Source organism: Lycorma delicatula, chromosome 5 (assembly GCF_047948215.1).
Source record: "Lycorma delicatula isolate Av1 chromosome 5, ASM4794821v1, whole genome shotgun sequence".
Lineage (NCBI taxonomy): Eukaryota > Metazoa > Arthropoda > Insecta > Hemiptera > Fulgoridae > Lycorma > Lycorma delicatula.
The window spans coordinates 171820540-171845454 of NC_134459.1; positions in this window are offsets into that span (position 1 = coordinate 171820540).

Below are 24915 nucleotides of genomic sequence, written 5' to 3' on the forward strand. Positions count from 1 at the left end.
TTTACAAACCTACCCGTTCCTAAGATCAGATGTGTCTCGCCTTACAAAGTCGGCCGACAACCTACCAGCCCTTCCGTACACCTTTTTTTTTTCTGTACTACGCCCGTTTCGCGTGCCATGTACTTTTTTTTTATTTCGGCTCACAAGTTACAAGTTCTCGGCTTCTAACATGCTGTGCTATGTTACTTTTTTCTATCTTTTCTTTTTTAATGTTACGGAAACGTGTCCTGAAAAAATCGATTATATTTCTTTACGTAAATATTATTCAGCGTTTTAGAAAGTAATATCGTTGAAATCATTTTTTACTTCCTTGTACGAAGTAAAGGAAGTATTGCGAGACGAAAAATATCGGTTTTCAGATTTCAGCGGAAATATCCATTTTAACCATCCCTGAATCCACTTTGACAAGTTTCATCGTGACGTGTGTACCTACGTACGTATGCATCTCGCATAACTAAAAAACGATTAGGCGTAGGATATTCAAGTTTTGCATTTAGGACTGTTGTGACATCTAGTTGTGCAGCTTACCTTTTCATTGTAATGGACTGAACCGAGTGTCCAAAAAGCCCATAGAAATTGGATTTTGGACTTTTATTTAACTGCAGTAAAAGCCCTCATTGAGAGCTTTTCAACGACTTGTAAGTAGTACTTATTCTCATAGGTTCCAGAGTTATAGCCAAATGAAATTTTAATTAATGAAATATTTCGATCTTACAAGGGAAGGCGCATCGGTTCGACTCAGATTTCATCTCGTTTTTTTAATTTAAATATATTGATTTATTAATAATTATTAACCCGTGATTGTAAAAAAACCTTTTTACAGTAAATTATAATTCAAAGATAAAGTGAAATAAAATTTTATGTACTTTTAAAAATGTGTAAATGTAATTTAATAGGTATTATTATATATTTGTATATGTAATAGATTCGGTGAAACATCTGATTACATAATACTAGCAGACCCGGCAGTGATTCGCTATTGCTAGATTTGAGTTAATGTGTACAGATTAAATGAACGGGGTTGAAAGTTAGATAAAACATTAAAAAAATGAAGATTATGAACCTTCACAAAATTTAACCTTTCACTTTATCTCTTTTTTCTATTTCCTTATTTCCCTTTTCCCTTCTTCCATTTTTCCCTATTTCCCTTTCCCGTTTCTTATTTCTCCATTTTCCCTTTTTACCCGCGCTTAAATCGGTCCAGTAGTTTTTTTAGTCCGCTACGAACATTGCCTTTTATATATATAGAAGAAGAAAGTCTGTTTGCATATGTGTTGGTTTCGAAAATATTTTGACACCGGCGCCAACTAGCGGGTGTAGTTTTGCAAAAATTTTTCTTGTAACTAATGTATATTCTAAATATAAACCAAATCGGACAATACAGACAATTTTTCGAAATATCTCGACCCCGGCGGAAATAAGTTTTCCCAACGGAATAGGTTAGTTATAATTATGTTTTATTTATACGACAATCAGAAATCTGAAACTTCTGATAATCAGCAACTTCCGAAGATATGGATAATTGAATAATACTGATTTAGTAATACGAGTAATAAAGGGACTTTTACTTTATCCTAATATTTCCTGTAAGTTTGTTGAATTAATAATCGTACAAATATTTGATGTTAATAAAAACTCATATTTCACCAATTGTGTAACTAACTGTTCACTTTATTAAAGAATTGGAGGATCGTAAATGAAGTACAATAAAAAATGTGTTTATGTAATTTAATAGGCGTACAAGGAAGTCATGAGGTATCCGCATCAGATTTTTATTTTTTTTATTGTAATATTTTTTATATTACAATAAAAATCGATTGTAACTACAATCGATTTTTTTGGTTGCTATTCTTCGCGTATTGTAAAAAACTTTAACGGTTTTTTTTAAGTATGCAGTATAGGAAGTAAAAAAAAACAATAGGCAAAGGGTTGCATAACTTACCCAAAATTGCTGACGGATTTTCATTACAAATATGCTATAGCGATTTTTTTTATATTAATGGCTCATTTATACATTATTTTGAGTACAGTTACGAAAAAGATAAAATATTCGTTAAAAAACAGTCAGGTCCAATTTTACCCCTTTGACAAAATGTAGTTTGTATCATCATTATATTGTATTTTAGAGTATAACTGCTAAAAACATTTGGGTGCCGTTTGACTCCCTTGTTCAATAGATACCTTAAGTAACATTTTTAATAATACTCACAGCTTGCAAAACAGGCACTAGGATAATTGAAAAATTCAACAAAATTATAAAATTGTTAAGTCGCTTGCACGGGACCCTCAAACTGCCTCGTCGAGAACTATTGTTCTCCCCAGGCAGCCGGGACTCGGTCTTTGGAAGATATGCCATGCCTCTAATGAGGAAACCCCAAAGGGGTTCCCCCATCGACACTCCGGTCTTTACGCCTTTCCTCTAGTGAGGAACCCCCGGAGGGATTTCCCACCGAGACTGCGGTCTTACTTTACCCCACAAAACCCAAAGCCAGTGGGAGTCCCTGCCCAGTCATCGAGGGGCGGCCCACCGCTCCTAGACGGGGCTTTCTTAACCCTAAATTCATCTCAGGAATATTTATTATTTAGTATTTATATTCACATGAAAAAAGCCAGGTGATACTGCAATGTATCAGATGGATTATATCATGGTTAAGCAAAGATTTAGAAATCAACTCGACTGCAAAACTTACTCTGGAGCAGACATTGATAGCGACCATAATTTAGTGTTAATGAAATGTAGATTGGGGTTTAAAAACCAAAAGAAAAGGTGTCAGATGAATCGGTGGAATTTAGAGAAGCTTGAGGAAGAGGAGGTAAAGAAGATTTTTGAGGAGGATATCGCAAGAGGTCTGAGTAAAGAGATAAGGTAGAAAATGTAGAAGAATGGGAGAATGTTAAAAAGGAAATTCTAAATTCAGCAGAAGCGAACTTAGGCGGAACAAAGAGAGCCGGTAGAAAACCTTGGATTTCAGACGATATATTGCAGCCGATGGATGAACGTAGAAAATATAAGAATACTAGTGATGAAGAAAGTAAAAGGAACTATCGACAATTAAGAAATAATATAAACAGGAAGTGCAAACTATCGAAGGAAGAGTGGATTAAATAAAAGTGTTCAGAAGTGGAAAGAGAAATGAACATTGGTAAAATAGCCGGAGCATACAGGAAAGTTAAGGAAAATTTTGAAGTACATAAATTAAAATCTAATAGTGTTAAACAAAGATGGTACACCGATATATTGTACGAAAGGCAACGTCGATAGGTGGGTGGAATATATTGAAGAGTTATAAGGAGGAAATGAATTAGAAAATGGTGTTATAGAGGAAGAAGAGGAAGTCGAAGAGGATGAAAGGGGAGAAACAATACCGAGATGTGAATTTAAAAGAGTATTAAAAGATTTGAATGGCAGAAAGGCTCCTGGAATAGACGGAATACGTGTAGAATTACTGCGCAGTGCAGATGAGGAAGCGATTTATAGATTATACAAGCCGGTGTGTAATATTTATGAAAAAAGGGAAGTTCCATCAGACTTGAAAAAGAGTGTTACAGTCATGATACCAAAGAAAGCAGGAGCAGATAAATATGAAGAATACAGAACATTTAGCTTAAATAGCCGTGCATCAAAAGTCTTAACTAGAATTGTGAACAGAAGAATCGAGAGGAGAGTGGATGAATTGTTAGGAGAAGATCGATTTGGTTTCAGAAAAAATGTAGGGACAAGGGAAGCAATTTTAGGTCTCAGATTAATAGTAGAAGGAAGATTAAAGAAAAACAAACCAACATACTTGGCATTTATAGACGTAGAAAAGGCATTCGATAACGTAGCCTGGAATAAAATGTTCAGCATTTAAAAAAAATTAGGGTTCAAATACAGAGATAGAAGAACGATTGCTAATATTTACAGGAAACAAACAGCAACAGAAATAATCGAAGAACATAAGAAAGAAGCCGTAATAAAAAAGGGAGTCCGACAAGGATGTTTCCTATCCCCGTTACTTTTAATTTTTACATAGAACTAGCAGTTAATGATATTAAAGAACAATTTAGATCCGGAGTAACAGTACAAGGTGAAAAGATTTGCTAATGATATAGTTCTATAATTCTAGCCGAGAGTAATACCGAAGGGTATACCGAAATGAAACGACTGGCACTGGTTAGGGAATCTTGGGTAGCTGCATCAAACCAGTCAAACGACTGAAGGAAAAAAAAATTTACTTACCGGGCATGAAGTCTAATATAAAATTTTCCTGTAGATTCTGTTTAAAATTATATATATTTTTTTCCATCCCGTCGACATGTGAAATAAAATCCTTATAAAACAAAAAATTATTTTAAGCATTTCTGTTCCTCTTTGTTTAATCATATTTTTTGACTTAATAAACCCTCAATGAGTACAAATAAAATTAAATTTCCAGAAATTCTGTACTGTTAAAAATTTATATACGTAAATTTACAAATGCATTTTGAAAGAGTAATAAAAAGTTGTTTTTTTCATTAAGGAGGAGCGTTGGATGTATAAATATTTAAGTAAATATTCAGCTAAAATTTCTATAAGGGTTAAATTAGATTAAGTGATCCAGAAAATTTCATTTAAATATGTAATATACTTACTTCATACTTGAATTGATAGTGCAACATTGAAATGAGATTAAATATTCAATATTCTACTTATGAAACACATACACTATATATTATTATTTACTTTTATTATTATATATATCATACGATATATATTATTTATATATAGTACTTTATTTTTATATATACATATATTTTTGTTATGAAAGAAAATTTGATAAACTTTTAAGTTAGTCTGTGTAAGTACTTATTTAGAACTTCGCTGTGATCTCCGTTGTTGAAGGTATATTGTAGCAGCAATAACGTTTTCTACTCTACATCTTACTTCTCCTGTAGCATACTGATTGCGTCATAAATGCTAAGTACAAAAAGGATTGAAAGCAACCGCGCTGTTGTATCTCTTAACAGTGATATGAAGATAATACAGTACTTTCAGTTATGCTGAAGACACACGTAGTTCTATCGTAACTCTCATTGTTGTCATATTACCCTCAAGTATAACAATGTTATACTTTACAAAGATGTTACCGTAAACATCAACCTTTACTTTCTATTGTTGACTTTATAATGGTAATATGAGACGTATCACTGAATAAGCTCCTTTTTGAGTTATAGCAATCTTTTTCTTTAATATAAACCTAATGTATTCCCTTATATACTGTGTATTCAGAATACGCATGGAAGAGAGAGATAGAGAAAGAAAACGGGTCATAAACACATCGCTTCGAGCCTCGGTAAAGTTGTTACAGTTCTGTTCTGTAACAATATATTGTAAGATCCATTATAAAAAAAATTTTTCCTCCAAATTTCTTATTGGTACTGTCCACTTTGAAAAAAAATTTACTCAGTCCCTTCCTAAACTATTCCGCAGAGTAATTTTCACTTTCAATGAATGTATTGATGCAAATCGTCTGCTCTGCTAACTCCTATCGATGGAAGCCTTTAAAACTGAGATATTCATCTGTAAATAATAACACGTCGTGTTACAATAGATAGCTAATCTTGAAACTTAAGATTAATAATAAAAAAATTAAAAAAATTGTGCGCTTAAGACCGTACGGCCGATGTAAAAAGTTGTATGGGATTGCAATCGTTTCGAATTGATATATATATTACATGTAGCATATAATGTTTACATTCAATAGTCATTTTAACCTTTGACCCCTAGAACCAATTTGATGCACATTTGAACGTACGGTTTCCACGATTATCCCCGGTTTGTAGTTTAATTTTCACGCTGAAAGAGTGGATTTACTGCAAAATACATAGTTAAACACGGGTTTGAGATGCCCCCAAAATTACAACAAAGAACCAACAAAAAAAGTGGCTATTGAACCTCCACGTCTCTTTTCACGGGTTTATTCGAGTACATTAAAGAACAGCTACTTTTAATGATGAAAAAATTCATAGTACACCATACGTTTTAACTGCAAACAGCACGATTAATTTTAAATTTATAACGACGATGTAGGTCATCATTAATTTCAGCGATATGTGTTATATCATTGATCGTAAAATTATTTACGTTTCAAACTTCAAAATAATTGTTGGTTTTTATACTGTAATCTAACAGTTACTCGGTTAACGCTGTAAATTTATAATGATGTTCTGCATCAATCAGTCATCATTACTTTCAGCGGAAGCAGGCGTTGTGGATTTTTAATATTTTAGAGTTGTATAGATAATTATTGACAGCTGATGTTATTTTATTTTTATTTTACGTAAGAAACGGGATTTCTCAGACATATCTTTCATTAAATAAAAAAAAAAAGGGCGTATCTCGAAAACTGTGCGTTCTAGGGCATTTTTAAGGCTTAACGGAAAGGGGTACTTTGCGATCACCCGGAACGATAGGTCCTAGGCCCATGCGTCTAGCGGTCACCGTTTTCGACATACTAGCGCGAGCGAAATTCTCCCCCGCAGAATTGCAGGATCAAAATATTTCATATAAAGTAATTTTTTAACAATAAACAGCAATCTTTACCGACAATATTTTCTAATGCATTTTTAATGCATATAAATTTGGTGTTAAAAATCTTCACATGTTATCCATACTCAATAAAAATATTTAAATAAATTTTATATAGCTTAAGAAAAAATTAGATGAATTCATTAATGGGATATCTTTTTCTTAATCCGTATAAAATTTGTTTAAAGATTTATACATAATATTATGCCGTGTATTCTTTTTGAATGTAAGTGTTACGTGCACACGTTACAATAAAAAATGTAAAATATAAACATGAAATACAATTTTGATGTATTCACTTTTTTATCCAGTATTTTTCATAAATATTTTAATTTGCTACACTTGCACTGAATTTAAACAATTATTATTTTTTTTTTATTATTATGAGTACGTATTGAAACATTTCATATAAACAAACACTTTGACGTGTAATAAACAAACATTTCAATGTATATATGTATACAGGCACAAGCGAGAAGCAACGTGGTACGGCTTACTATAATTCACAGTTATCTTTACCGTATACTAATCTACACGTATAGGCGTGTATGGGCATCTATATTGAAAGAGATTAATATAGAGGCAGAATTATTGTGAATCATTGGCAGTTTTTTCTCTCACTTCCCATCCTCTGCTACTACATATACTATACACTCATATATGCGTATATATATTCTGGCTCTATGCGTTTTTTATAATTATATGAGTTAATTTATAATTATATTAATAAATACGTAATTAATAATTATATAAATTTTTATAATAATAATGAAATTTAGTGAATTAATTATAAGTAAATTATTAGGAATTGTAAATGTAAAAAAAAATCATTTTTATTCTTTTGAATATCCCGATTGGCGTATAAAATGTATGTCTTATCTACCGCGTTGCGTGTACTATGCCTATATATATATATATATATATATATATATATATATATGTAAGTATAATTTATTGCATTCTTTTTAGAATGTACTAATGTACTGTATTGCATGTATTTAGAATTTTAGAATGTACAATATACATAGTGCTGGTCTTGATTAGTTCTCTTAAAATGCAAGAGGTGGCGTTGATTGATGTGAGATTATTTGAATAGAGTTAAAAATTATTAAGTAGATATTTATTTAATTAAAATAAATTATTACTACTAAAATAAATTTTTTATCAATTCAAATTAATTTTTAATTGCTAAAAATTATTTCATCTCTAAATTAACCAACAATTTTTAAAAACCTATATTAAACTATTTTAAAGTACGCGGTCAGACATCAGTACCATCTGTTGTATTTTGTGAGAACTAACCCATTTATATTATATAGCTCTAGCGTCTCGTGACGTTTTTTTGATTACGAGTCAGCTCTTTTTTTTCCCATGCAAAATTCTATCCCAAAATCTCCACAGAACGCGCCTAAAGAAGTTTTCGCTTCAATAATTTAATATGTAAATTGCTTAAAAGCTTTTTGACGTTAAAATACATCGATACTACTCCAGTGTTTTCGTACTTACATTATAATATTATATACGAAGAATAAAGTTACGCTAAAATTGAGGAGGCTACATAAGATCCACCCGACTTGAATTCAAATAAACTGACTGGAGTTTTGTCAGAAATCCGGTCGTTCAGTTTCTAATGAAAAAGCTACACCGCTTCCTGACAGTATTTCATTTGATAGATGAAATCGGCCAAAATGGAGAAGGCTTGAATCGGCCGAAGGAATGAATCCAGGATTTTAACCGTCATCGCTTTCAAATCTTGATCTTGAGAAACATAAAAATTAGAAGTAAATTACGTCGACAAATATTGAAACCAAAAAGATTTAAAATCTTCTACTGAATATAAAACAAAAAAAAAAAATTAAGATCCGATTTACAGAAATTGGTATAACGAAAATTATTCTCGATGGTTAACAGAAGCGGAGGATGTTAAGGAGCAACAAAATATTCCGACAGTAGCGATAGAGTCTTCTTATGTGCTTGATGGAGCACCTCAAGATGTGCATAGTTCCAACTGAATGGATTTTACAGTTTTCTCGAGAATTAAAAATAACTGGTGTTTTGTTGTTCCTGTAAGCTTCCGGTAATTCGTGTGTTGTTTCTATGCGTCTGCTTTAATAAGATTGTGAAGATATACGAAATGTTCATTAACGCGGAACCTTTCTTAAATTTTTCACCCGTTAAACTCCTATTTAAGAACGTAAATCTCCATTTTTTCCCCTTTCGTTTACGTAACTCTTTTTATTGTTACGTTTATCTCATTACCGTAGTTTGCGCCAAAAAATCAAATTCAGGATCTTAAGATTTTAAGAACAGATCTATGAATGCGAGCGATCTAGAATTCTTTTGTAATGTCTTAAAAGAAACTTAACTATTGTCTGATCTGGTGACTCGAGTCAGCAGACTTGTATGTACGTACGTTATACGTTGTATGCTGACTCAAGTTTGGATCCGGTTCAAGAAAATATTTTTGTAGCTTCACCTCTTGAAATAAAATTTCAAAGAAAAAAACGCATATGAAAAGGTAGCCAACTATAAATTTAGAGACCGCATTTTATATAATAGACGTTTTTTCTGGCTATGTTAAAAATATATAAATAAGATCGATATGGCCAGACCGCGTATAGAATTTTAAATTGTTTAGAGTTATCTGCTACTTAAGTCCATCTTCAGGTTGAATTTCTTATAAAGATTTATTATCATTTATTATTAGAAATACTTTTTTAAATAATGTTTTGTAATTATTGATTTATTTATTAATATTTCTTAAAATTATTGTTTTTTTTTTTTTGTAAATATTAAATTTAATTTTTGTATGCATATTTATACAAATTTCTGTTCATTTACTGATAATTGTTTTATAATAATCGAAAGGTTTTTAAGTAGGTTTCATTAGGAAGCTTCCTATTGTAATGGGTACCTTGATTGGACTTGCGAAAAATTTCGACATATCTTCGCATTTCACATCTCCCAGACCCGAAAACCACCGCCACTTTAAAAGTTTATACATATATTTTTGACTTTCTTGTGAATACGATAACTACCGTAATTTTGCGCCAATCACTTTCAAATTGATACATAAAATATAACGACCCAAAATCTCAGTCGAGTTCGTTAATGGGCAAAATCAGATCATGGAGGTTAGAAATGGGGTGGGATTTTTCGAAAAAAACTAAATATCGCTATAACGTTCTTATTAAGTAAAATATCGAATTCGTTTAAAGGTCCTACTATTCTTTGGATAAGGGCCTAAAACTTATAAAGTTTTTTGATATCGCTAACCGTTGGCCCAGGGGATGGTAAAAATTAGATTTCGAGGACAAAAAACATCATACCTCCCTTAATAGGCACAGTATCGAGTCGGTTTAAAGTGGCTACTAGGCCTCTAAACATTACTAAACCTTTTGCCTGAATCAATTTTTGATATGATTAACCCTTACGGCAAGGGAATCACAAAATGTTCTGGAATTGTAAGATGGTGGGGCTTGTCGTATGCTAAACATGTGAAACTTTTTTCACATGCAGCCATTGTCGAATTCACTAAATTTGAAGTTTTTCTTAGCTTTAAGATAAAAATATTTTTTATTCGCTTCTTAGCACTGGTGAAATCTACTTCCGCCTTCCGGCATGCCGAAAGGGATTTTTTAGATTTAAATAAAATCTTTTTCCCTTTCCGTTGTACAATAGTATTTAAGAATTACGGTCAGTATATTAATTCTTAATATTTTAGTATCGTTGTTTTTTTTTTTTTTAATAATAAAAAGATTTAAGAATTTTAAAATAGTATCAACTTGTACAATTGTTTAAAAGAATTGTTTAATAGAATTTCATAAATAAATATTTTTCTTTTTTAGGACGGAGCCGGTTAATAGCATTATCCAGCAGCATGTACATAAAATATTATGAGGTAAATTGAAGTTATACTCTAATTTATCAGCATATTATAGTGTAAACTTCCATATGGTCTTTTATATGTAATTTTAAATTAATAATATTCATCTGCATACAATAGGTTGGTATGAGTGTGTGTGTGTGTGTGTGTGTGTATACATGCATACAGGATTGAACCATATATTTATTAAACACATATCTAGAACTACGGACTTGCTATACAGTGAGCGAAGAGCTCCCGGGTAGATACGTTACACGTCCCCGTATTGGGAGTAGACAATAGGGGGCATCCATCAAACACAACGGCATAATGTTCCCTCCTCTCATTGTACCGCAATTATTTCCTGATTTATGCCCCCAATTTGTTGTCACTAATGTACCAACCCATTAACAGCACCGCAGCTCCGATCGAATTTCAATCATTCCATATTATGCTTAATTTTACCCGTGAAATAAACGTAAATATGAATGTGTTAAAATTATCTGCAGTAATAGAATTTCATATAAGCTTCCGTCATTACTACGTCTCATTAAGAATGTAATTTTATATATCAAAATGTTTGTATTTCATAATTTATCGACAAATCGATAATAAACAACTATCTACGTTTTTATTCTATACGTGTCGCGTATTAAATTGGCTTTCATCCGCATTACCTGTAATTATTAACGTATTCTGATACGTACGTGTGATAAACCTGTACCTAAAAAAAATTTAAGATATAAAAAAAGCTTAAGTATGAACCTTCAAATAGTTTCTTTCTTGAATAAATCGTTCGCACGGTTTTGACGGTGTGGATTACTTATCATAATACTGTGTCATCGATATAGTTTGTAATATAAGAAAAAATAAATACGTGTATACGAGATGTGTGAGAAAAGTAATGGGATTGGTAACACTGCGAGCGATCTGGCAACGCTGTATCTACTGCTGTCTGTGCTAGACCGGTTTGTTCATCTTTTCCACATGCTCAGTACGAGTTTCAACTCGTTCAGCCAAAACATAATTTTTGACAGCGCCATCAGTGAAGTTGTGTTTTTTTGTGTGTTACGAAAATGGAGCATCGGAATTTAGAGCGACGTTGTGCGATCAAGTTTTGTGTTAAACTTGGGGAATCCGCGAGTGTGATCTTTGAAAAGTTGAAACAGGCCTACGAGGAACATTGCTTATCAAGAGCGCAAGTTTTCCGCTGGCATAAATCATTTTTGGAAGGCCGAGAACACGTTGAAGATCAACCTCGCTCAGGGAGACCTTCAACTTCAAAATCTGACGAAAACGTTGAGCGTGTGAGGGTTCTTGTGAGATTAAACCGTCGTTTAACAATAAGGATGATGAGTGAACAGTTAAATTTAAATGCTTTCACCGTACATCAAATTTTGACAGACGATTTGGATATGCGAAAGGTTTGTCCGAAAGGGTTTGTACATGCTTCTTAAGGGTGCAGACAAATTATCGTACAGTCGGAAACCCCACGTTAAGTATGAAGACTGTGTAATCAGCCGAGTTAGAGTTCATAAGTACCTAGGTGTTTTGCTTGATGAGAAGTTGCTGTTTAGAAACCAAATAAAGCAAGTATCGGCGTACGCCGTCTCACTGATGTACAAACTTAGGAGGATTGCTCGAAAAGACTATGGGTTGTCGGGCGTCAAATGTACACGGTGTACTGAAGCATCTTTGAAAGCATGAACTCTTACGCGGCGCCCGTGTGGGCGCATAGGTTGGATATGAATGCACTTCTTCAAACTTTAAAAAGTGTCCAGCGCAGAACCTTAATTGTATGCACTGGTGTTTTTAAAACAACCTCCTTACGGGGCTACCACCGTATTGGGAAAGGCTCTCCCAATCGACTTAGCGGTGGACGTTCGGGCAGTCATGTGGAATTGCGAAGAGGTCGGGAGGCCGAGGTATTTGGGATGCGGTTTCGAGCCGGGACCGAAGCGGAACGGTGATCACAATGCACCGGATCTAAATTTCGTTCAGTTGCCCATCTCCTGCCTGCGGAAAAGGCTGCAAAGCCTCGCGATGGATACACGGCAGCTTGAATGGTGCACCGCGACTAAGGGAAGATCCTTGTATAAATTTATACAGGATCTGGGGAGATGGTTTGCCTGGAACTCGTTTTTAACAGCAACGGGTGCCCGGGTGCTCACCAACCGTGTTAATTTAAACCGATATCCGTTTCGGTTCCGCCTGGCAGCTGATGAGCTGTGCGTCTGAGGGGAGATCCACTCAAATGAACTCCTCATATTTGACTGCCCTGCTCTTGCAGGGGCTAGAGACCGGGCCACCCTGGTACTTTGAGGTCAAGGGGAAAATTGGCCTATCATAAGCGGCGAGAGCCGCATTGTCGGATTTAGGAACTCCCGTGTGGGAGTTCCTAGATGCGGTTGCTTTGTTCAACCGACATCAGTAGTTAGCCTAAGGGAAAAGACTCCTACCGCACTGCTGCGGGAAGCTAACATAGAGTACATGGCCGACCACCAGCCAATTAAGGCTCCAAGTGTTTTAATATGGTGGACAGGTACTTGCTGGCATTCAGCGACCTAGGCGTGGCAGCGAATTGCTGTCTCGACGAAGTGAATTTTAATTGATGGATGTCCTATATATTTTTAATATTTGACGGGGTGCGCCTACTCATTTTAGCAAATATATGACAAATGAGCGGTTGGGATACGTAAGCCGGTGGTGTATGGCGCCGCGCTTAGTCCGCTCACGCTGTTAAATAAGCTCTAGGATCTATTTAGGGTACTGGTCGCTAAACTATTTCGAGGCTCACTAGTCGTTTGTGGCACAGACACTCGGTGTTATGCTTTAGGACGACAGAATAGGGTAGTAGCAAGAGAAATACCAAGAAAACCAATTCCTCAAATACCTTCGATTTAGGAGATGTGGAACAAACGTGCTTCCCACTCAAATAATCACACACATACAACGATATGACTTTTATTTACGTTAAGATCTATTTATCTTATTAATTATGCGCACTTTTAAAACAATTTTTATGAAATACGAGTCTTTTTTTTAATGATATCGAATAATCGAAAAATTATTTGAAAAATATATCACCTTACTGTTTATCTATCAACTCACTGTTTAATATATCAACTGTTTGTCGATTGAAATCGATTTTTACAATGTAATTTTATTCATGTTTTGATGGACAATTTATTTAGGTAAACTTTCAGTAAATCCTGTATAATGGAGAAATTATTTAGTTACATCGATAGACAATATTTCATTTTAACAATTAACAGAACTATTTTTAAAATATAAGCGTAAAAAGTAATCGATATGAAAAGGGGGAATATTTGGATGATAGATGTCGCACGTAAAGGTAAAAATGGGAAGTTGTATGTGCGAGTAAATGCTTGCTTGTGCGAGAAAGAGAGAGAAATTGTGTTGTGTATATGCGTTTCTCTTTTTTTTTGACAACAGATTTGGATTGATAGATACTGTGGTGTTTAAATCTATATATTTTTAAAGGTCATGAAGTTTTGTTATTAACCTCTGACAAGAAAATACTTTTTGCCGTTCTTTTTTTTTTTCATGCGGTAAAGGTCATTTTTTGATGGTATTTTATTATTTTTTGTTTTTTTATTATTATTAGGTATCTCTGTCAAATATTAATACAAAGTTTAATTAATAATTAAAACCTTGGAAAAAATTTTCTTGATTATCCAATAAAACGTACGATGATTTATATAATTACATTTTATTTCTAAAAAAATCTATGTTAGATTTAATATCATTATTCACGGTTGTTGTTAATAAACAATAATTTAACTACCATATTGCTGTATCAGTTTTTTTTTTATTTTTCCTAGAAGTATAAAAAAAAAAAAAAAAAAAATCTTTACTGACGCCGATCATCAACTAAATTATGAATGTCATCGATTGAACGATTGGAGTTTAATTTTTAAATACCTTCACATATACAATACATATCTTATAAAGTGTGTTGATTTACGTGTGGACAATTTAATAAAGACTGATTATCTATTATAGAAAAAAAAAACAAACGATTGTGTATGTATTCTGGTATAGCACCTGAAATATCAAGGAAAAAATAATGTACGAATCTGCCGGACAAACCTAATTGTGTTAACTTTACTGAATGAATGAAGCTATACTATCGATAGCTAAAGCCATCGGTAATATAAAAATTTCGTGGGTATTCTTACTTTATTTATCAATATTTTTACTTCTTTGTTTGAAGTAACGTAAGTATTGTAATCGTGAAAAATTTCGGTTTTCAGATTTCAACAGAAATATCCATTTTCACCATCCCTGAATCCATTTTGACTAGTTTCGGTGTGACTACGTACGTATGTATTTAGCATAACTCAAAAACGGTTAGCCGTAGAACGTTGAAATTTTGTATTTACGACTGTTGTAACATCTAGTTATGCACCTCCTCCTTTGATTGCAATCGTCTGAGCCTAATATGTGTACACTGTCACACCTCTAAATAAATTTGGTTTTTGAACTTTTTCTTGACTGCAGTAATAAGCCCTCATGAGAGCTTCTCGACGATATATCATAAGCGTACTTATTTTCATCGGTTCCAGAGTAATAGCCGAATAAAATTTTAATTAATGAAATATTTGGATCTTACAAGGGGAAGGCACATCGGTTCGAATCCGACTTCATATACATATATTTAAACAAAAAAAAAAAAAAATCTAAATTTATTGATTTATTAATAACTAGCGTACCCGGCAATGCTTCGCTATTGCTAGATTTGAGTATATATATTTAGATTAAATGAATACAATTGAAAGTTAAAACATTAACAAAATTATCATTACGGAACTTCAAAAAATTTAATCTTTCCCTTATTTCCTTTTACCCTTTCCCCCTTCCAATCTTCTTTTCCTTTCTCCATTTTTCTTTTCTCATTTTCATTTTTACCATATTTTCTTCCCTTTTCCCCCTCCACTCTTATCACTTTTCTCACTTCATTTATCTTTCTATTATTCCTCTTTCCTCCCTTTCCCCCTTTTTTTTCTCTGTTTCCCTTACCGTTTCCTTTTCCTGTTTTTCCTTTTCAACGTTTTCCTCTTTTTTTTTCCATTTTCCCCTTCTTCCCTTTTACCTTTTCCGTTTTTTCCTATTTTTCTTTTCCAATGTTTCCTTTTCTCCCTTCTTCCCCGCGCGTAAATCGGTCTAGTAGTTTTTTAGTCTATAGCGGACACACGTATCGGAAACATTGAAATGCAGTCGTAAAATATTTAATGTAGCGTGTGTTGCTTTTATGTCCAACAAATAGCTCTGTTTTTCAAAAAAAGCATGTTTTTACCTCTCACAGGTGTGACATCTTAGGTGTGTAAATAGTAGGGGTATAAAAATACGCGTATTCGAATGCAACGTTGTGTCAAAATTTCAAAACAATCGGTGAAGAACTTTCGGAGATTTAAGATTTTGTACAAACGAACATTTTCATTTTTTTTTATATAGATTAACATCTGATTGTAAAAAAAATAACAATATACAATAATTCAATAAATAGTAAAAATACAAAATATATATATGAAAAACAAAAATCAGAAGTTATTAGTGAAATAAAGTTTTTTGTACTTTTCATTAAAAAATCTTTACAAAATTCAATATATTTAAATTAAAAAAATCTGATGCGGTCACTACATGACTTCCTTGTACGCTATTAAATTACATACACACATTTTTAAAAGTACATAAAATTTTATTTCACTAAACTTCTGATTTTTTTTTTATTTTGATTATTTAATGTTATTATTGAATGATTATTTATTGTAAATTTTTTTTACAGTCAGAGGTTAATAAATCAATATATTTAAATTTAGAAGGAAAATAGGAAATGAAGTCGGATTCGAACCGATGTGCCTTCTCCTTGTAAGATCCAAATATTTCATTAATTACAATTTTATTTGTCTATAATTCTGGAACCGATGAAAATAAGTACCGCTTATGATATATCGTTGAATATCTCTCGATGAGGGCTTATTACTGCAGTTAAGAAAAATTCTTTTTCGGACATTCTTGGTCAAGTCGATTGCAGTCAAAAGGGGAGGTCCACAATTAGATGTTACAACAATGCTAAATCCAAAATTTTAACATTATACGGCTAATCGTTTTTAAAGTTATGCGAGATACATACGTACGTACAGAAGTCACCCCGAAACCAGTCAAAATGGATATTTCCGTTGAAATCGGAAACCGAAATTTTTCGTGGTCACAATATTTCCTTTACTTTCGTAAAAAAAGTTTAAAAAAATGTAAATGAAGTCCGATTCGGACCTTTATGCTCACGGTTATGAATCGACAAGCTCTCACTTACATTACATATCTACTTGAGCGAAGTGAAACGTATATACTATGAACTAATATAAAATGCTTATACGGACACCACAAAAAAATGTGATGCTATGTGGTATCCACCACAATGCAATTGTGTAACTTTCCACTTTATTAAAGAATTGGAGGATCGTTCTCACTTTCAAATGAAATAAGTTTAAATGAAGTGCAGCAAGAATGAGTATATGTATTTTAATAGCCGTAAAAGGAAGTCGTGGTGTCGCATCAGAATTTTTTGATTTTTAATTGATTACTCGCAAAAAAATATAAAAGAACCTGTCTTACTAATTTTCTAATAAAATTCATATTTTACTTCTCGAGCAGATAGGTCAATGATTTCTAGTTTTTCATCGTTTTTCATGTGTTGTATATATCGGTCAGGAATAGTTGTTTAAAAAAATGAAATATAATAGTAGTAGTACGTTCGTTTAGTAAGTAATATATGTAAGCTTACAAATAAAATATTTATCGAAGCATTTTCTATCTGGAATCTGTTATCGGATACTTCGTCGTCTCTGCTTCCTTAAAATATATTTCCATATTACCTACTAAATGGAGAAAAATAAATAAATATGAAAATAAGTATTTGCGTAAAGAGAAATTTAATTTTCATCAAAATCTGTTTGGGGTAATTAAACTTTTATCGATTAAAGAAAGAAAAAAAAATTAGAGCGCTTTAAAATTCCAAATCAGATTAAATTTTATTAATTTTAAAAATACTTGTTCATTTGAACGTAGAATTTCAACAACTAAATTAGCCGTTTAACATCTTCCTGCGTCATTAGATGTAAAATTCTGGCGGGACTGCCTTTTAATCCGTTACTTAAATTTAAAAGAAATTCGTATTACATATCGCTAAATAATTTTCTAATCTTTTTTTTAATGAATTTAATTATTTTATTGTGTATAGGCTTTTAATTTAGATGAACTCTTACATGTATGTAATATTTCTGCCCGTTTTCTCCTGGTATCTTATTTTTATTTTTTAAATTTAAATTTAGCGCTCACGTAATAGTATTACTAAGAGGGCGGTGGACTAAATATGTATATATAAATATATTTTTTTGTTTTGAAAAATAGAGAAGAAATATAACTGAAATTGAATTCTACGTATGTGTGTTCGAAAAGATTATAAATAATAGGGATTCAATGATATGACCGTAATCAAGTTAATACGTTTTCGCGCGAAGTTATTTATCGAGTTGATAGCGCAATAATTTAGGCTGGAATGCGACACATGGCGTGATCTATGGAACTATATAACAACAAATGGTGATGACGGTACACAATACGTCTCATAACTTTAAATAATTTCTGGATAAAAAAAACGACATTTTAGCATATTTGTGTTTTCGTTGCGTCATTCTGTCTCTATTTCTGCCGCTGAACTTTTCTAATATACTACTGTTGTTAATTTCATTCGGTTCAGTTTATTTGAAAATATGTTTGCTACGTGCAGGGGGACGTTTCAAAATTCTAAAACCATTACTTTCGTTATTTACGTATCTTTTAATGTTGTAATGCTATAGAAGAATAATAATTTGTAACGGCTTGTTTAATATTATTTATTAAAACTTCAATAAAAGTATTTTGAAATTTAATAATAATAATAATAAAAAAAAAAAAAATACTGTCAAATTCCATATTGAACCGTTTAATTATTATAGATAGCTCCACTGTCAGAAGGGGTTTATATAAGTTACGTATACTGGGTCATTGTATACGAATTGAATGGAAAACTTCAGCCGCACAAATTTAGAATTTTCCATTTATTGTTTCTTATCTATTTGACTGTAAGTGAATTAAAAAGAATTAATTCTTTTTTATCATTATTATTTTTATTTATCTATTATTTTGATTGGACAATCTGTGAATGACATGAAAAATAATTTTATTTTGCATTTATTTCCCTATCTGCCAGTATTATTTCATTCTTTGAGTAAATACGTCGTTCTTTTTAGAAAAATTTTCTTTCTTTTTTTTCTTGGTCTTTTCCTGAAAACTTTTTAAATTATTTATTTTATTTCTGAAAGTATTTCGATCTAAGATTTCTTTTTCTTTAGCATTGAATTCCTTTAGATCTTTTTTGACTTCCTTTACAGTCCGTTATCAAATTCGACTGGCTCTAGATAGGTAGTCTTGGAGAGCTCCATCAAACTAGTCAAATGACAAGATAAAAAAAAAATCGTTTTTCAATTATAATAGTCGAACGGTACAAATTTGTTATTATCTCTCTTTTACTACATTTATTTCATGTATCGTAATTTATTCCTTTAATTTTTTTCAAGGTCACTATACAAACATAAAATGTATTTTAGGTATATAAACGAAAATGTATTTTGCCAGTGATTTTGCAATTTCTTTATTATAAAACTAATAAGTGAATTTGTTTTGCTAATGTTTATTCATCGGTGTGTGTGTGTGTGTGTGTGTGTGTGTGAGTGTGTTTTACTGTAACCACCTTCATTTATGCTATTTTCAAACTATTTATTTTATTGATACCAATACAACTACCTTTACTTGGTCTTTTTTCCAAATATATTTAAAAACGATTTATTACAGATAGCTGTAAAAATAATTTCTTTTTTCAAATTTTACCGAAAATTATCTTAACTTTTATGCAGTTAATCGATGTCTATTTAAATAAATAAAATGAATATAATATTAATTATTATATTATTATTAATAATATTAATATGAATATCATATTTAATTAAATAAGAGCTGCTACGAAAACGGTTGATTTTTGAGGAATTTAGTTTTAAATAACAGGTTAAGTTTACTAACAACCCCTTCATAAGTCAGTATCGGATAGAAAGTTGCCTTCCGCAGTTACCGTATGCGTATTCACCCTTCCTGTCAAATTCAACGCATCAGTAAGGGAGATCTTTTAGATTTCATCTCTATCCCGTCTCAGCCTTCTTAACCGGGTACGCTACTTCATTCCTGCTTTATACTTGGTTTAAAATAACGTATTTAAAAATTCCTTTTTAAAAACTCGCTAAATTAGATATTTCCTCAAAATATAATAATTAAAATTTTAAGAGTTTAATTATTTTGCATGCAGAATTTAATATATAATTTAAATACGGAAAGTAATTCAAAGAAGGAAAATAATATTTATTGTAAACACAATAATTTACTAGTAGCAGATAGAATTACCCCGAATGACTTTTGAGAAGCCACCGTTTTGGATTTCTCTTTAATAATTTTACCGTAGCAAACTCTTTTGTTGTCATCTTGGATTTTATCGGTAAGTTCCTTTTATCAAAGATTTAATAGTGCTGTCCTTTGTTAAACCCCCGTTTATTTTTTCTGTTAGCGATTGACTGTTTTCATGCACATCTTCAACCCCCCCCCCCTTCAAATTCTGCCTAAGCCGCTTTGTTAGTATCATCGTACCTCATTCGCCTCGTACGCATTTTACTTCCTAAATTGTCATTTTCATATATTGTAGTCTTTGTCTTATTTTACCATTTTTATCTTTTATGACTCCTCGAATTAAAATCAACTTTACCATTTGTACGTGTATATTAGAAATATGGAATTTTTTTTAAATTTATATTTTGACAAATATTTTTCTTTACTCGTTTTAAAATCTTTTCGTTTTGTGCTGTATCAACGAAACTAATTTTTAACGTACGCCATATGTACGAGGTGTGTGAGAAAAGTAATGAGACTGATTTTTTACTTACCAAAGGTTTTATTTTTTTTAAACAACAATATTATCCCCCTCAAAGTAGTTCCCTTGGGCAGCTATACGCCGGCGGAGTCGTTGTTCCCACTCCTGGTAGCCGCGCTGGATGGCTTAAACTAGTAGGGCTTTTAACTGGTCGGTCACAGTCTTTTGAATGTTCTCCAGAGTTCCAAAATAATGTCCTTTTAAGGAATGTTTCAATTTCGGGAAAAGGAACAAATTCATTATGCACGATACCCCTGCTGTCAAAAAAGCAAATCAGCATGGTTTTGATGTTTGATTTGTCCATTCGACATTTTTTCGATCGAGGTGATGACGGAGTGTGCCACTCTTCGCTTTGCCTCTTTGTTTCAGGATCGGACTCAAATATCCAGGATTCATCACCCGTGATCACACGATTGAAGAATTCTTGGTCGTTGTCGATCCTCTCAAGAAGATCAGCGGACAGGTTTATTCGATTGTCCTTCTGTTCCGTTGTGAGATTTTTCGATTTGTGCACCGATTTCCGCAAACCTTTCGCATGTCCATATCGTCTGTCAAAATTTGATGTACGGTGAAAGCGTTTAAATTTAATTGTTCACTCTTCATCCTTATTGTTAAACGTCGGTCTGATCTCACAAGAACCCTCATACGCTCAACGTATTCGTCAGATTTTGAAGTTGAGGGTCACCCTGAGGGAGGTTGATCTTCAACGTGTTCTCGACCTTCCAAAAATGATTTGTGCCGGGGAAAACTTGCGCTCTTGATAAGCAATGGACCCCGTAGGCCTGTTTAAACTTTTCAAAGGTCACACTCGCGGATTCCCCAAGTTTAACACAAAACTTGGTTGCACAACGTCGCTCTAAATTCCGATGCTCCATTTTCGTAACACACAGCAAAAACACAACTTCATTGATGGCGCTGTCAAAAATAATGTGTTGGCTGAACGCATCAGTTTCCCGCATCTCCAGTAGGAGCATACACCAAGTTTTAGCCAGATATATTCATATTTCTGTCGCTGACAGTGGTTTGAGTCGATCAAGAGTTGAGATTCGTGTAAAAGGACGTAAGAGAATTTCTTATTGTGATCAAACATTAGTTTTTGAAGGGGAAAATCGCACATGAAATTAAATTTAATCCGGAAATATATTATGGCCAGTCAGCTTCTTCGATTAGAACGGTATACTACCGGTTTGATTAGTTTTGGAATAGTTGTATGAGCATAAACGACGTTGAATATTCTAGATGGTTTGTTAAGATTACAGCTGCAGAGAATATTGAAAAAGTAATGACATAGAAGATTATAAGTGCTAGAGGTCGCTAAGACAATAGGCATCTCAATTGAACAGGTGCTTCTTATTTTAAACGAATATTTTTACTGTTGCCCCGTTTGTTCGCGATCGATTGAAACTGTAAACGAATAATCATTTTTAGGTATGATGTAGAGCTGTATGAGAGAAGAATCGGTTTACATACGAGAGAGGAATTTTTGCGCGGTTTGTATGAAACTTGAATACGGTAATACCTCCCACCTGAGAATAATGAACAGTAAAAGTATTGCGTTGCAGTCGAGAAACTTGCTCCAAAGAAGGTAAAGACCATTAGCAGGAAAGATGACGGCGTCAGTTTTTTGGAATGTCGGTGGCATAATCTTCATTGACTTTCTGGAGAAGGGTAAATCGATAACCGGACAATATTATACGTATTTACTGGTTTGTCTAAATAAGGAAATAAAGAAAACACGGCCGCGTTTGACAAAACCGAAGGTTTTTTATCAAGATCATCCTTCCGCTTATTCTTCTGTGATTACAGTAGTAAAACTCTTCGAATTACGCTAAGAAATTCTTCCGCATCCGTCCTCCTCGATACACTTAGCTTCTTGGATTATTATCTGTATCAATTTATGAAAAAGTGGCTTGGTGAAAACAAATTTACGCAAAAGGATGAAGTTATTACTGAAACATCTATTTTGAAGACTTTGATAAATCATACTATAAGAAAGGGATCGAAATACCTGAGCCGTGGTTGCATTAAGCGTATTTCCTTAAAAGTCGGTTGAAAAATAAAAAAGATTTTCCCGAAAAACTGTTTAGACTTTATTTTTTCGTGCACTTATTAAACACCACATGTAAAATGCGTAACTAGAAAAAAAAACATGCTATTTTTGCCATACTAATGTTTCCGACTTTTCTTGCATTTTTTGAGTTTTCGCAAAATTAAAAGTAATTTCAACCGAAAGCATCCAAGAATCTTCCACCTTTTACTTATGGGAAATTAGATTTAAAAGATCAGAGAATAAATAAATACGGTAATTTATTGAATTAATGTTTACGCGAACAGTTCGGAAATTACTGTTCTAAATTCAAAAATTTGTTTTCAGAAAATATTTGGATTTTATTAAAAATTGTAGAATAAAAGCAAGAAACGAATAATATTTAAGAATTACTAAAGTGAATTTTATATTTTAAAATATAGACAGGTAGAATTTTCGAAATATCGGAACCCGATAGCGAGACTACACGAGTGGACTGTTAAACAGAAAAAAGAGAACCCAGTGTAGTGTCTAGATAAGTATATTGTTATCGAACGTTGAATGTGACAGGAAGGGTGCGCGCGCGTGCGGTGACTGCAGAGGGCAACTCTCTCATCTGATACCGACTCACAAAGGGGTTGTTCATCAACTACCCTGTTATTTTTATATCTAAAATGCAACCTGCGTAACAATAATTCTTCATTTTTAGTATAATTATGTCTAGCCCGTTTACGGGTTGTTGTTCATGTTTGTTTTATACTATTTTTAATTAGAATCTAACTACTATAAGGTAATACGTCTATTTTTTTAAATGTGTACGAATGCGATTGCTTCATAATTATTAATAGGCGATCAATATCGTATGGAAAGACGAGAAATTAAATATAATGTTTTTCAGTTTGGATTTAAATTTTAAAATAAAATTATTTATTTACACAACAATTATTTATACTTTGAATCTCGTTAAAAATATATACTGGCTACTGTACTTGGACTATTATTCAACAAAAAATATGACTTGTCTGGCTCCGCCAGTTAAGTCATTCGATACTTTGATCAACTTTTACGTTGCAAAATTTTTTCGGCTTTGCCGAAAAGCGTTCTGCAGTCAAGCAGCATTCGTATTACTGCATGGAGGAACAGGGAGGGCATTTTGAACATTTAATACGAGATGAGAAGCAATAAAAGTTTTTAAGTGAAATAATTTTGTTAGGCGGTATTTTTAATTCATGATTTAGAAGATTTTTTTTAAATAAAATAATTACACATAAAAAATTAATTAAATTGTAAACTGTTATTTATTTAAATAAAATTCTTCAAGACTAAGTTTAATTAATAGATTTTGAAAAAATTTAATAATTCATTTTTTTCAATCTACGTTTAACATTTAGTAAAGGTTTTGTAGTCGCCATTTTGGTTTAAATCGAGAATTTATTTTTGATACCGTTTTTCTTGTCTCGAAAAGGCCTTTCAAACGATTGTCACATGACCGTGTACCCCGTTTAAACCTTTTGAGTTGCCCCTGCCCTACCCAAGTCCGAATGCTTGAAATTGGGGCTTACTGAGTAAGCCTCTCTTATCGGAAAAAATTTCGTAAGAGAGAATCGGGGAAACACAAATAAAAAGTTGAAGGGGAGAGCAAAACCGTAATTCTAGCTATCTAAAACAAACACTTTGTTGGCCGCCATTTTGAATCGGGTGATCAGAATTTAGTTTTATCATATAAATGTCTCATCTTATAGAGCTCTTTAAAACGATATATCAGATGACCATCGCTTCCGTTTGAAATTTTTTGGTTGCTCCCCGCCGCCAAAAATAAAAAAAGGGTGTGAAATATACTTTTATAAGTAGCCCCTCAGCACAAAGAAGAATGTCGCAAATCGCATCCGCCTATTTTAATTATGGATAAATTAGAGGGGAGTGTGTACGTTACTGGTATATTTCAGCAACTTATTTATAAAAAAAAAACCGTATTTATAAAAATATTCTATTCTGAACGACGGGTAGACAAATGTTAAAAAAAATCTTATGGACCATAGATTTTAGTATTTATATTCATAGCATAATTTAATCTGCTATGCGGTTTTGATAATGTCTAAACAGCTTCAGTATTTTAAATTAAATTAGGATTATTATATAAGCGACATAGTGTGTTTATAATTCAGACATTTTAATAGATTACCGTAATTCGAAGTATTGTAATTGTACTTTTCAAATAAAATTTAAATACGTATGAAAATTTTTATGAAAAAATAAGACAAAAAACAAAAGGAATAAAGGGTTTTTGTTAAAATGTTTGTGAAATAACAAACGGGCGTTAGAAAGGAAGAAATGGTCTTCTTTATCTCACGTGGCTGTTTTGAGCTTAAAAGATAGGATATATAAGGGAACAGTGGAGTGGTAGGTAGAAGCTTTAGAATAGAAGGTGGCTTATTCCCCGG